We start from the raw sequence: 12,950 nt of genomic DNA, 5'->3' as shown, positions 1-12,950 counted from the left end.
CTTCTCTCTTTCTGAGTGGTGTTTTTTCCTCAGTCCCTGAAAGACTCTGCTCTTTCGAGTCAGCCTGTGATATGTTGGTCGGGTTGCTGGGATCCTCTGCTCGTCCTTTCCTCCAGGATGCTTTCTTGGAGATGATTAGAATTGTGCGCCCCGCGCAGGGATGAGAACTTGCAACCGCAGCAGTAGAGGCTCCCTCACCCCTGTGGGGTTAGCAACATCCGACGATGCAGCTGTCTTTACCTGTGGTGATTGTGATGCAGACGCACATACAGCTGCCTCCCTGAGCTGCCGCCGCTAAGAGACAGAGAACGAATGAGAGGGGGGAAAAAACGCAGGCACAGACAGAGCGGAGTGTGCACAATGGTAGAGTGAGGGAAGAGAGATAGAGAGAGGGAGAGAGGGAGAGAGGCAGGCAGGCAGGCAGGGAGGGAGGGAGGGAGGGAGGAGAGAAAGAGGCTGCACCTGCTAGATGCACCAGCGCTGGGAAGCTTGCCCACCTCCGTTAGCAGGGAGGGGAGTGAGTCAAGATGCACAGTGCATACAGAAAACAGGAAAAACATGGAAAAGGGGAGTGGAGGTGTGTATACAGATAAAGATAATGAGAGTGGGAGGAGGGGGGGTTGCAGGGAGGAGGGGGGCTCTGCAGCGGCAGATGAGGCAGTTACCAGCGAGAAGCCTGAGTCCCAGACGGATCAGAGCAGAGGCACAGTGCAGGAGCCGTCACTCACTCACTCGACCCCGCCCACTGCAAAGCATCAGACAAGAGACTGGGAAAAAGGATGGAAGGAGAGATGGATATTCCAAACATTTTCCATGTTCAGTATTTATCTGGATACACCGGAACTTATGAATTCAAGGGAATGAAAAACTGTCTCTTATTTGAGTGCAAAACTGTAGTCATTTCAAAGGTCCTTTGAACTCATGAATACATAGTTTTATATTGTAGTACACTATTGCTTTCTTATTTATTCTGTTGTTTAAGGATCCACCCTTGTATGCATTTACTATCATCTTTGAATTTTATAACATTTAAAAAAAAAATCAGTTTTCACATGGGGGCTGGACTTTAAACATAGTTGAAAATATATACTTTTACAGGGTAAAAATACCAAAAGCACTATGTGACGAGAGAACCCATCATATTAAGACAACGCTTAACAACCTGCGCTTTAATACAAAAACAGGGTTAATTACACAATCTCAACAGCAAAAAGGGTTCACTCGATGTCTGTGTCAGAGCGCATCACAGCGTAGCACAAGCATTTTCAATACAAATTTAATGAACAAAAACAAGGATGTTGATGAAGCAAAAGCTGATTCATTTCTCCAAATTTCCACGACATAACATAACAAGCCTGAGTTTAAATGGGTTTGAAATCTATTTGTCCTGAGCAGCGTGAGCATCGTTGGCTTTATTCCACAGCTCAGTGAACTTGGCCTCACAGCAGAGTTTCTTAACACACTCCGCAACTCTCACCACCTACAGTTTGTTTTTTTTTAAACCACTGAACTCACTGTTAGAAGAGCTGCAGGCGACTCTGTCCCAAGGACCTTCTCCTTTCATTCACTCAGGCATTTGCATGTGAGGTTTCTCTCTCGACGGCCAGCTGCACCAGCTGCGCCTTGCGTGCAGGGTGCATGGACCGATGGTGGTCAGTGAAGATATTCCTCAATACTGAGGATGAATTTTCACACATCGCAGTATAGACGCACCAGGTGTTACTCCAAGTCTCATAGCAGTCACTACACTTGTCAAGGATAGCAAAATACCACATCTGCCATTCACAAGTCTGGTACCACAATGACACAAAAGAACGACTCCAAAACAGACAGTCAGGGTACCACTGCAGAACTAGTTGATTAAGTCTCTCACTTCAAAGATCATCTGGAGGCTGAAGTTGTGGTCCCCTGACAGTCCAAGCCGGATGTGTCTTTATTTTGTCAGTTGAATTTGTTTTAACATTAAGCCATTTTTGCATATCCATCATCACCATACATATTATTTACTAATGCTAGCCCCCAAAATGCTTTGAATGGCAAGCTTGACCTTTTTGATTTGATGGTTGGCGGTCTTCCTCTTAGATTAAGCTGCGAAATCACAATTAAATTATGCACCAAAACAGGTTTTATCTGCAAAATGTCAAATGTAAGCACAAATGCAAAACACACATATTTTTTTCTTTTTATTATAAAATTAATTTTGTCGGATGGAGGGTGCAACATGGCATATTTATGTTGGTACATGTAAAATGCTTTGCACACTTTTTTTTTTTTTACTTCCTTTCACTTTAAAATGTTTAAATAAATACAGAGAAATGTTGTAACTAACTTGGTTTAGTAATGTCTGATGCCTTGAAACTATCTACATGTGATATTGTCTCTTATATAGGTGCAACTTTTTTCTTTTTCAATATGTTCTTGATTTAAACTCTCCCAATCAGATAGTGTGAATAGCAAGTGCCTAGATATACATAAGTAGATATCTTGTTTCTCCCGTATCTTATTGTATATTCTGCTCATTTAATAAAATCTCATTAAAAAAGACATGGATTTAAAGTTAGGGACAGTTGGGACAAAGGCAAAGAGAGAAAGAGAAATAATTGATATACCCATGAGGCAAGAGAAAATAGCATGGATGCAAAACAGACAGAAGACAAAAGATTGAATAATATTTTGAGTTTTGCATTGCTGCTTACTTTGAATATTACGCCAGTTTGAATGGCTGAACCTCAGTAAATCCAGCCTTGGTTCAAATCAATTTAACAGTGTACAGCAAAGTGTAAAACAACCTTTAAGATGCTTGTTGTAAAACCATGCGCCATTCCCTCTGTCTTGTGATAGCATCACAAAACAGACGCACACATAAAGTCATGCAGATAGCCATCTGCCTGTAGGAGAATCCTTCAGTTAGTCCTGTGGGGAAACTGAAGGGATGCTGTGGGCTTTCACACCTCCTTCTGTCTGCTGACCCACAAATATATACGGCAAGCACAAGTTTGTTAAAGCAGGCATCACAACAACGTAGTGGTTGGAAAGAATCGTCAATAATCACACTGGCAAAAAGCCAAAGAGACGCAAATTAAACGCTAAGACATCAGCACTTCCAGCTTATCAAGAAGACACTTTTGATAACATAAAAAATATATGGCTGGACTGTAAAACTGATGGTTACAGTACCAGAAGATCTAAGTGTCTGTGTGAATTATGGAAACTCTGTATAATATTTTAAATCAGGTGTGCCATATTCAATATTCAGGAGAAATGGAATCGGATGCTAATACCTGTGGTTGAAATTATACATAATCATAAAACATAATCCTGTATTGGGGTGGATACTGAAATTTGGGTTGTAAATACTTTTATGTATTCAGCTTATACTTATTTATAGACAAAGTAAGAAATGAATCAAAGGATGTAAAAATAAATGAATAATAATAATAAAAAAAACATTCTCAGATACCTGGAGTTGCAAACTATGCTGCTTTACCTCTGAATTGGAACACTTTTTAATTAACTTCAGAAATATCTGCTGACAAGATGAACCTTAACTGTACTTAATTATAATATATCATGGCCTGTGCTGGATTATGGACTAATTACTTGCTGTTACCTACAGTGAGAGCAGCCCATGCAGGGGAATCCAATGGTGAACAAGGTATGTCTTTGTCAGTTTTACTTTTTACAAGGGGGCTTGGTGGGGGGTTTGGCAGTGAAACTGGTTTCCTGATAAACAGCTCTTTGTTATAATGGTACAGTAAGGGAATTCTCTTTCCTTGGCATGACCTCTGATCTGACACGCACCGAGGAAGCAGCTGACAAACTGGACTGTGATGGACTCTGTGATCTGCACATCACCTGTTAATGTCCTGTAAATGTAATATATATGTATGTTTGTGTAATGTGTATTTGTAAATTCTAGTCAAGTGAAGTCAATTTTATTAAATAGTGCCAAATCACAACAGAAGTTATCTCAGGGCACTTTTCACATAGAGCAGGTCTGGACTGTAATCTCTAATTTACAGAGACCCAGCATTCCCAGATGAGCAAGCACTTGGCAGCAGCGGCAAGGAAAAACTCACCTTTAACAGGAAGAAAGCTCAAGCAGAACTAGGTGGCTCTAGGTGGGCGGCCATCTGCCTTGACCAGTTTGGTTGAGATAGAAAGAGGGAGGGGGAAAGGGGAGAGAGAGACACAAAGAAGCACAACAACAATAATAATAACAACAATAATAATAGAAATTGAGCAAAGTATTAGTTTAGGCAAGCCACAAAGTTCAAGCCAGCCTACATCAGCTGATAGCTCAGCTGATTCCTTCTATGCATTCAATTGGTAAATCTCATACATGGCGCCTTATTTAAAGCTGCTCCAGTCTGTCTACCCTTGCTGCTTCCTCTGCAAGCTGCTTGCAACCCACCTCCACGCCAGCTCCTTCTTTTTGGAGAGTCCCTTGAAAGCACTTCACATGTATCAGTAGCTCAGCTTTATCTCTGGGGAACACCCCTACTCCGAAAGTGATTTCCAATTAAGGACATGTGCGTCATGTAGTGGGTGGATGTGACTCCCCCCGTTGAGACCTGCTGACAGACGTAACAGTGGAGCAGAGGAGAGAGACTGAGATAGTGATGTAACTGACCTGTGCGCTGGTATTTGACATGGTTTTTTCTTTCTTCCCAAAAACAAATAATTTTTAAAATATTTTTTTACCAAATAAATGTTTGTAAAAACCCTACTATTTGTGCTATGCCGAATAACGTATTTGGATTTGGGCCCATCCCTACTAGTTAGTAACATGCATTAATGGTACATGAATGCATACAGATGGAGAGGGGGAGGAGGAGAAAGGAGCTCAGTGCATCATGGGAAGTCCCCCGGCACACTAGGCCTTTATCAGCATAACTAGGGGCTGGTCCAAGGCGAGCCTGAGCCGACCTAACTATAAGCTTTATCAAAAAGGAACATTTAAGCCTATTCTTAAAAATAGAGAGTGTCTGCCCCCCAGACCGCAACTGGAAGATGGTTCCACAGGAGAGGAGCCTGATAGCTGAAGGCTCTGCCTCCAATTCTACTTTTAGAAATTCTAGGACCCACCAGTAAGCCTGATTTCTGGGAGTGCACTGTTCTAGTGGGGTAATAGGGTATTATGAGCTCTTTAAGATATGATAGTGCCTGACCATTAAGGGCTTTGTAGGTGAGGAGAAGGATTTTAAATTCTATTCTATGTTTTACAGGGAGCCAGTGCAGAGGAGCTAAAATGGGAGAAATATGATCTATTTTTCTAGTTTTTGTCAGAACACGTACAGCAGCATTCTGGACCAGCTGGGAAGTCTTTAGTGACTTGTTAGGGCAGCATGATAATAAGGACTTGCAATAATCCAGCCTAGAAGTAGTTTTTATTCATCTTTTTGAGACAGGATGTGCCTGATTTTTACAATGTTGCATGAGTAAAAAAAGGAAGTCACTGAAATTCGCTTTATGTAGGAGTTAAAGGACATATCCTGATGCTACAAAATGTGTTTTTGTTGCATTCCTATTAATATTTGTGCTTTAATATTGGTTTGTGTTTTGGTATATGTTCCTTTTATTTTCTGTTAATTTGGATGTCATTTCTCTTAACGTGTTTTCACTTTTGTAGGTGTTTTGTCTTTAGGGGCTAAAATACATTGTAATAGAAATATATCAAAATTAAAATAAACACACAAATAAATGAAACCTTGTGACCCTGCACATGATAAGCAGGTATGGAACATAGATGGGTGCACTTTTCATACATTAAAAAAATGCTTTTTTTTGTACCTGACATTTTCTAAGGACAATATTATATTATATAGACACAAAACTGATTTAACTGATGATTTCCACATTGTGTATAATATAAAAATGACTGCAACTAATTTCAAATCTATTAAACTTCTCATCTAGAAAATGCCAATTAAAATTTTGTAGAGCCTAAAATGACATCAAATGGTTTCTTTGGTTCCTCCGATGGTCCAGTGTCCAAAGATATTCAATTTGCAATAATATACTGCAGATAAAATAAGATACTCACGTATGAGAACATGGAACAAGACACTTTTGTCTCTTCTGTAACACTATAAACATGTAAATATTGTGTTGCTGTATGATAATCCTGCTGTTAGCTTGAACTCTGTCACCATATAGGGTTTATATTTAGTCTCTGCACATAGTTTTATTTTTAACCTTTTGCCTGTTGCTCATTTATACTTGTAACTTTCAGTATTGCTATTATATACATCTCGATGCCATCTGTTGTTTACCATCAAGCAGTATAATCCTATTATATAGGTCAAGTGTAAGATTATAGTGATGTGTTTGTTTAGCATATTGTATGACCATCAATGTTTTCATATTAAAAATCCCACAGCTTCAAACATGGCTCAGAAATACACATTAAAATGTTTGTGTCATTATCAATGTCCCAGAGAAAGTTGAGACATTACACTTTATTTTGCCCACTGTAGCTCTGTGTTTATCCACTTGCCCAAACTACCAATAAACTGAGCAAAGAGCACTTTAAGTGCAGTCAGTATTCAGGCATCCTTCAGATGCATACACCTCTAAAATGTCTCAAGAGGCATTTAAGTGTTTACTCTGAACCTTCTTCCACATTCGTAGGCAGCGAGGAGGCAAAAACACCTTTATGTTGAAGAAGAAAATAGATAATAGATAGAGGAAATTGAATTTAAATCAAAAACATGCGCACTGCCATAGCTACCTTTGAGGTCTTCAAGGACCTTGGTAACCTTCACCACAGGCTACACTTTTTTTGATAGTTTATGTGAATAAAAGTGATATTCTGTAGAGTTACTGACATTATTTTAAATGCTCCTGTGGATAATAAGTCTTCAGACAGCTGTATTCGCTCTAGAGTGTCAAAATCAATCCAACATTGATCTCCCAGTAAAAATGCACACCTGCCTGGGATGCTGTCAGTGATACAGGACTGTAGAAAGACATTGATATGATAGCATTCATTTCTTAAACATGATAAATACTGGACAGTGTTTGTGTAGTGTACTTTAATATGTAGAATAACAGCATTTTCCCCAGGTGCTATTTCAGCTTGCATTAATTAGTAATCATGATCACCAACCATAATGAAAAAATACACTGTTGAAGTCTATCTGAAAACTTTTCATTTAGTTACCTGAGGACACATACAGTATTAAGTCACTGAGGACTTGGTTTCCTTAGCAACCACTACACCACTCATGACTGACTAAGTGAGCTTCCTGTGAATGCTACAGTTTAAAATTATTTTCCAGATATCAAACTGCCTTTGTTTGTTGAATTGGTTTGTTGTTTTTTTTTTTTTTTTTGCTAAAACTAAACAAGGTGAGATGAATCACATTACATTTTTCCTGTTGTTTTTCATATTAATTTGAAGTCTTACTCTAGCTGATCCCTGCCTGTTGCCCGTCGGCTATGATTGTAGCAATTGGCTTGTTAGCTTTCAGTTATTCAAATGATAATAAAACAATAGGCGCTTTTGGACTGTTCTGTTGGATTAACTATCCCCTTTTTGTTATTCTTTGAATGCTGTTTTGAGGGACTTTTTTAGCTCCTACTTCAGGGTAGATACTCTCCCAGCACAAGAGGAACCTTGAGTGACATAAGTGTACGTTGATTGGTCAAACACATGAGCCCACGCAGCACCGGCAACCGCCATTTTTAAAAACCCATGTAAAACTTTACACATGTAAACAACAGCTTTTATCATTAGCCTTAAAAAAAAATGGACAAATGGACCGACAGTGAAGTCCAGGCTTTATGGACTCTATGTGACGGAGTCATGGCGTCCCCCTTCTTGTTGTTGTATCTCGCGCAGGAGTGGAGTTGCTATACCAACCGCCAGCCAGCTTATGTCACTTCAGCATTCCTATTGGCAGTGCGAATGCAAACAGAAAAAAAAGCCCTAGAGTCCCCCATCTCTCTATCAATTCAATTCAATTCAATTCAAATCAAATAGCTTTATGGGCATGAACAGAAGATTCACACATATGACATTTTACACATATAGAGTACATATTGAACACACAGGTTTCACATATGCAGGTTCTGTATTATACTGATGCAGTCCATTCTGTGATTGCTATACAATGCCATACATTAATGAGATAAATTAACCCGTTGTCATGAGAAAAGAAGCTTTGTTATCTCAAGATAAAAAAATAATTAAATGGTGATCTCGAGATAAAAGCATTAAAAAAATAATTTCAAGCATGGCCATTCTCGACTTCCATACACAAGCACCACAACTGTTAATATTATAATTTTTCTGTAATCTGTAATGCACCATAAATTCAATAAATTAATCAAATAAAACCAATTTCAAAGGGCCTTGAAACCAAATAACACAATGTGATCCTCCATTACTGTCACATTTTGTTAGTACATAATTTTGTTAGCATTGTATTATAGAATGACTATAAATATTTACAAGCGTATTTTTATGTATAACAACTAAGAAGTGCTAAAAATGGACATGGACACAATCATGTGAACAAATGCACTGTTGCAGAGATACAGAGATAAAAAATGATCAAAACCCCCAGAAAAGAAAGAAAATATCTGCACATTTTTTTCTGATCTTTGTTTCTGATGTAACGTGTTTGAATTACCAGACCTCTCAGACTATAACCTGCATTTCAATTAAAGGGCAAACAAATGTTTTTTTTCCTCCAATCACACACAAGAGGACAACAAACAACAAATGATCTCTATTCCAAAAGGTCAAAGTTGTACTCATTTGTCCAGAGCAATAACATGAGAATGAGAGAGGGACCTGAGCTTAATCAGTCCCTTCAGGAATTTCCGATCACAGAAATGAACCGCAAACACAATCAATCGCTGCATTGATAGCTTACGATTTTGTCCAATTGATACCACTATAACTGTAAAAACTGGTAAAACCCTGTACACTGCAATTAATTAATTTATTCAATAAAATGAAATGCTGCGAATTACACAGCGATCTCTGATCACCATAATCACAAAATCACATGAGAGCCTGTTGGGACTGCTTAATACAAAACATACACACGACCCGCTGCTGCCAATTCACATCAACTATATCACAAATACAAAGACTTAACAATTGCAAGTGACACATATTTTAATGAAAATATTTAACTTTGTAGTCACTATTTTATAATGACAGTAAGTCAGTTATGTTTCATTTTTCCTGCATTTCACATTCCTGTTTATTTCTTTCTTTTCTAACTGTTAATGTTTGTATTTTTGTTTCCACATCATGTTATTTTTGTGTATTCATGAACCCAACAAAGACTAGCAACTGTGCTAGAAGAAGCTAATGGGGTCCTATAAGCAAAGCAATAACATTTTGTCGTTATGAATATGAAATTATGGGACACTAAGCTTCTGCAAATAGCTTAACACTCTGTATGTGTGTTCATGATTGTCCTCATTCAAAGATGTTATGTATGTATGTGTGCCTCTGGGCTAAATATCTCTCACAAACCACCTCGGTGACAGAGGACACCCACTCGTAAAAAATCTGAGCTTATTAGACGTAGATCTTTTCAAAAAAGCAGGGATCATTGCTGGGTATTATATTAAAGCTCATTTTCGTGCCAACGTCAGTAGCAGTTCAAGCACACTGGTCTCAGATTAGCGTCCTGATTCTAGCATGTTTTATGGTTCGGGGGCTGAGGATCATGCAGTGATGCAGTGCTTCATCTCTGTCTGTATGCCGTCCCTCTTACATTTAAATGGCAGCAGTGTCTGCTAGGTCAGGCACGGTCAAGCCTTGGGGGTTCAGAGAGGAAATCAATGAGTCACACACACACACACCTGCACATATAACACAGAAATGTCTCTGTTGTGGTTCGGCATAGCTGTTGTTTGCACAAAATGACATTTGTATGCTGAAAAATCCCCTAGAGTGTCATTTTTCAATAAATTAAAGAGGAGGCCTGCTTTTTTTTCCCTTTTACCTGAAAGATAAAGGTTTGTTAATTTTTGGGGTTTCTTTTCATTTCTTCACAGTCTGAGTGACAGGACAAAATAAATGCAGAAGGAACCTTTTCCTGCACAAAAACCAATATGACATATCTTGTAAATAATGTCTGCAACTGTAAATATTCACCAGTGTTATGACAGTTTTGTAATTAGAAAATCTATGGCTTAAAACTCACTTCTTAGCCCCATTTTTCATTCTTTCTGCCTATGCGGCTGGAGAAAAGCAGTTTCCTCAATTACCACTCTGGCGTCAAACTGAAATTTCTGCTGAATCGATGCAAAGGCAGTACAGTGATTTTGTCTGAGCTCACACCCTGGAGACCTAATGATAAGCCCCAAAGGGCAGCCTACACACATTAACTCTAAGATGGACAACAGTAGGGTCAGAGGTCAGCACGTATCTCACTCAGCCATTAAAGGACCAGTGTGTTTGTGTATTGTGCTCCTCCAGTGTTCATTTTGTCAGCAAAAACTTTGACAATAAGCATTTGTTGATGTAATTTTATTTAATGACTAAACTGTACTGACAATGTAAATGAAAAAAATATTGACAACAAAAATTACGTTGAAACCTCTGTTCATTATGCCCTGATGAGTAAAGACGAGACAAAATAGTTGGCTCTGTTCAGACGGACAACTTCAAAGCATTGGTTGTTTTCCTTTTTAACCAATTATTTATCTGCAAGTGCAAGTCAAATTCTCATTGCCTCATCTCATTGGATGATTTTTTTTCGTGCTCGGTGCATGTCCGGCGCCTGCTCAAATGCCAGCTTCCAGTACGACTGTGAACAAGCTAACCTTGTCAGTGCCAGAGCCTACTAATAAATCTAAGCTAGCTAGCTTAAAAAGCTGAACAAAACCATTAGCTGCTGCTGGCAGAGCTGACCTCTCAGACGATGAGTGCCTCGTCTTCACCAGCCTGTCAGGTGGGAAGAAAAAAGGAGGAACATCCTGTGGACACATTCATTCACATGTATGCAAACTGAAAGACTGAATGTATTGTTCCCAGTGAGGATGTGTTTTGTGCCTTGTGGAATTAAGATGGGTGGAAAAAACAATCAATTTGAAAGGACACCTGAAGACATGTCATCCTACAATGTCTGCTAAAGTAAATATCAATCATGTATGTTGATTGATTTGACAACATATATATGTTAATTCCCTTTTAGGACTAATGTCACCGTAACGTTATATCTCGTTATATCTTTGTGGATTTAGGGTGCATTAGCAATTAGCTTGCCTTGCTCTATTAAGATATTGTTAAATTTAATGAAACCCAGCTTACAGTAAACATGTACTCCTTCTAAAAGATCATTTATGGTTTTTTAAGACTCATAAACAGACACTAACTCATTCGGTGAACATAATTTGGTATTAATTTTAGATCCATGTAAAGTGACGTTGTGATGTTTCCCAGATAATGCTTGTCTGCCTTAAAGATGCGGTTTAAGGTTACACATTTTTATAACTGCTGTATTTCAGCTATATAAAAACTGTTTTGTCAGGTAATAAACATTATTAGTGTCTGATAACCGGCAATGACGCACTACCATTATTTATGGTTAGGCTACCTCTGTCGTCTTTTTCCCTTAATATCTTAGGTATTTGGATGTGAGACTATAAATGTACTGCAGAAAACAGGCATTAAAAGGTGAAAAAGTGAAAAGTTGTATTTCAGTGAAGTCTTGCTAAAAAAAATGACCCTACATTTTTTAAATGTGCAGGAATGTATTTTAGAGTACTTGAAATTTCAATCCAGTGTCTCCAAATTATCAGTTAGTGATGTTGGCTAAGATTGGTAGAAAACAAAAAATACATTTTTCTTGTTTTAAAAATTCCAACCAGCAATATTTATTATATCGACAAGGACTCTAGTGATGTAATAATTGTAATGGACTACAGATGCAAATTAGCTTCAAGCTAACTCTGGTGCAGTGCATCATTTATTCTTAATACTGCACACTGTCCTATTCAATAAATCAAATCAAATCAATGTTAAAATACTTGCAGTGAGGAACCACCTGGGAATTATCACCAACTCTGCATTTCTATAGTGCTTTTTTGCCTCTTTTGTTTTGTTTTTCTGACCCATTCACTGTATGGTTTAGTCTCAATGCTCTCATCAGCTCTGTTTCCAGCGGCACCAGGCCACTGCTCTGGCAAACACATGCTTATAATCACTTCATGCTTACTGCCCAACACCAAACAACAAAACAAGACAGTTAGCGACTAACTGGTGAAGTGGAACATCTACACTAAGAGCTAAAGACTCAGATATCTTTCTCAGGAGTTGGTTGAGACTAAACCAGAGCTAAAAAGAATGCTGAACTTAGATTGATCTGGTGTATAGACACAAGGCTCCAAATAAATGATAGTATTGCTCTACATCTGCTAGTTGTGTGAATAGGCTATGTGTCTGTCAACTTGTAATGGAGTTCTTCTGACACCAAGTGGCTAAAAGAAATCAAACGATGCAGCTTTAAAGAACAGCCTTCTTACATAACCTTCTTTACTGCTTTCATCTTTATTTTTCACCGTACCACACTCATGCGGTGTCTCATTTTCTTTCTTTTCATGTAGAATTTGGTACAAAGCTGATACAAAAAGTAGTGGGATATTAAAAGAGGAGTTGCTTTAGAGCTTCACCTCAGGGAGAACAACCAATCTCCAGGGCCTCCTCCCCTGCAGTGAACCTTGTTAGCAAGGAGAGACAGCTATCAGCTGTGACAGACTTATTGGAGGTTTAGTAACAGTTTTGACCAAATCTATTTACAGGAGTCTGATGTCATGCAACAATCAATGAACAAACAAATGATGAGGTGCACCCTATTGGCCAATTAGCGTATACTTTCTCATGTTTCATTACATTTTATTGATAGCCATGAAGACTGATGTTTTGTAGCATTTTTACATTCTGCGATTGCTTGTCCGTCTCAGATTTGTTCCTGATG

The sequence above is a fragment of the Thunnus thynnus genome, chromosome 14, assembly GCF_963924715.1.
Source record: "Thunnus thynnus chromosome 14, fThuThy2.1, whole genome shotgun sequence".
Classification (NCBI taxonomy): Eukaryota; Metazoa; Chordata; class Actinopteri; order Scombriformes; family Scombridae; genus Thunnus; species Thunnus thynnus.
The sequence above is the reverse complement of the archived record's forward strand: the minus strand, read 5'-3'. Positions refer to the sequence as shown.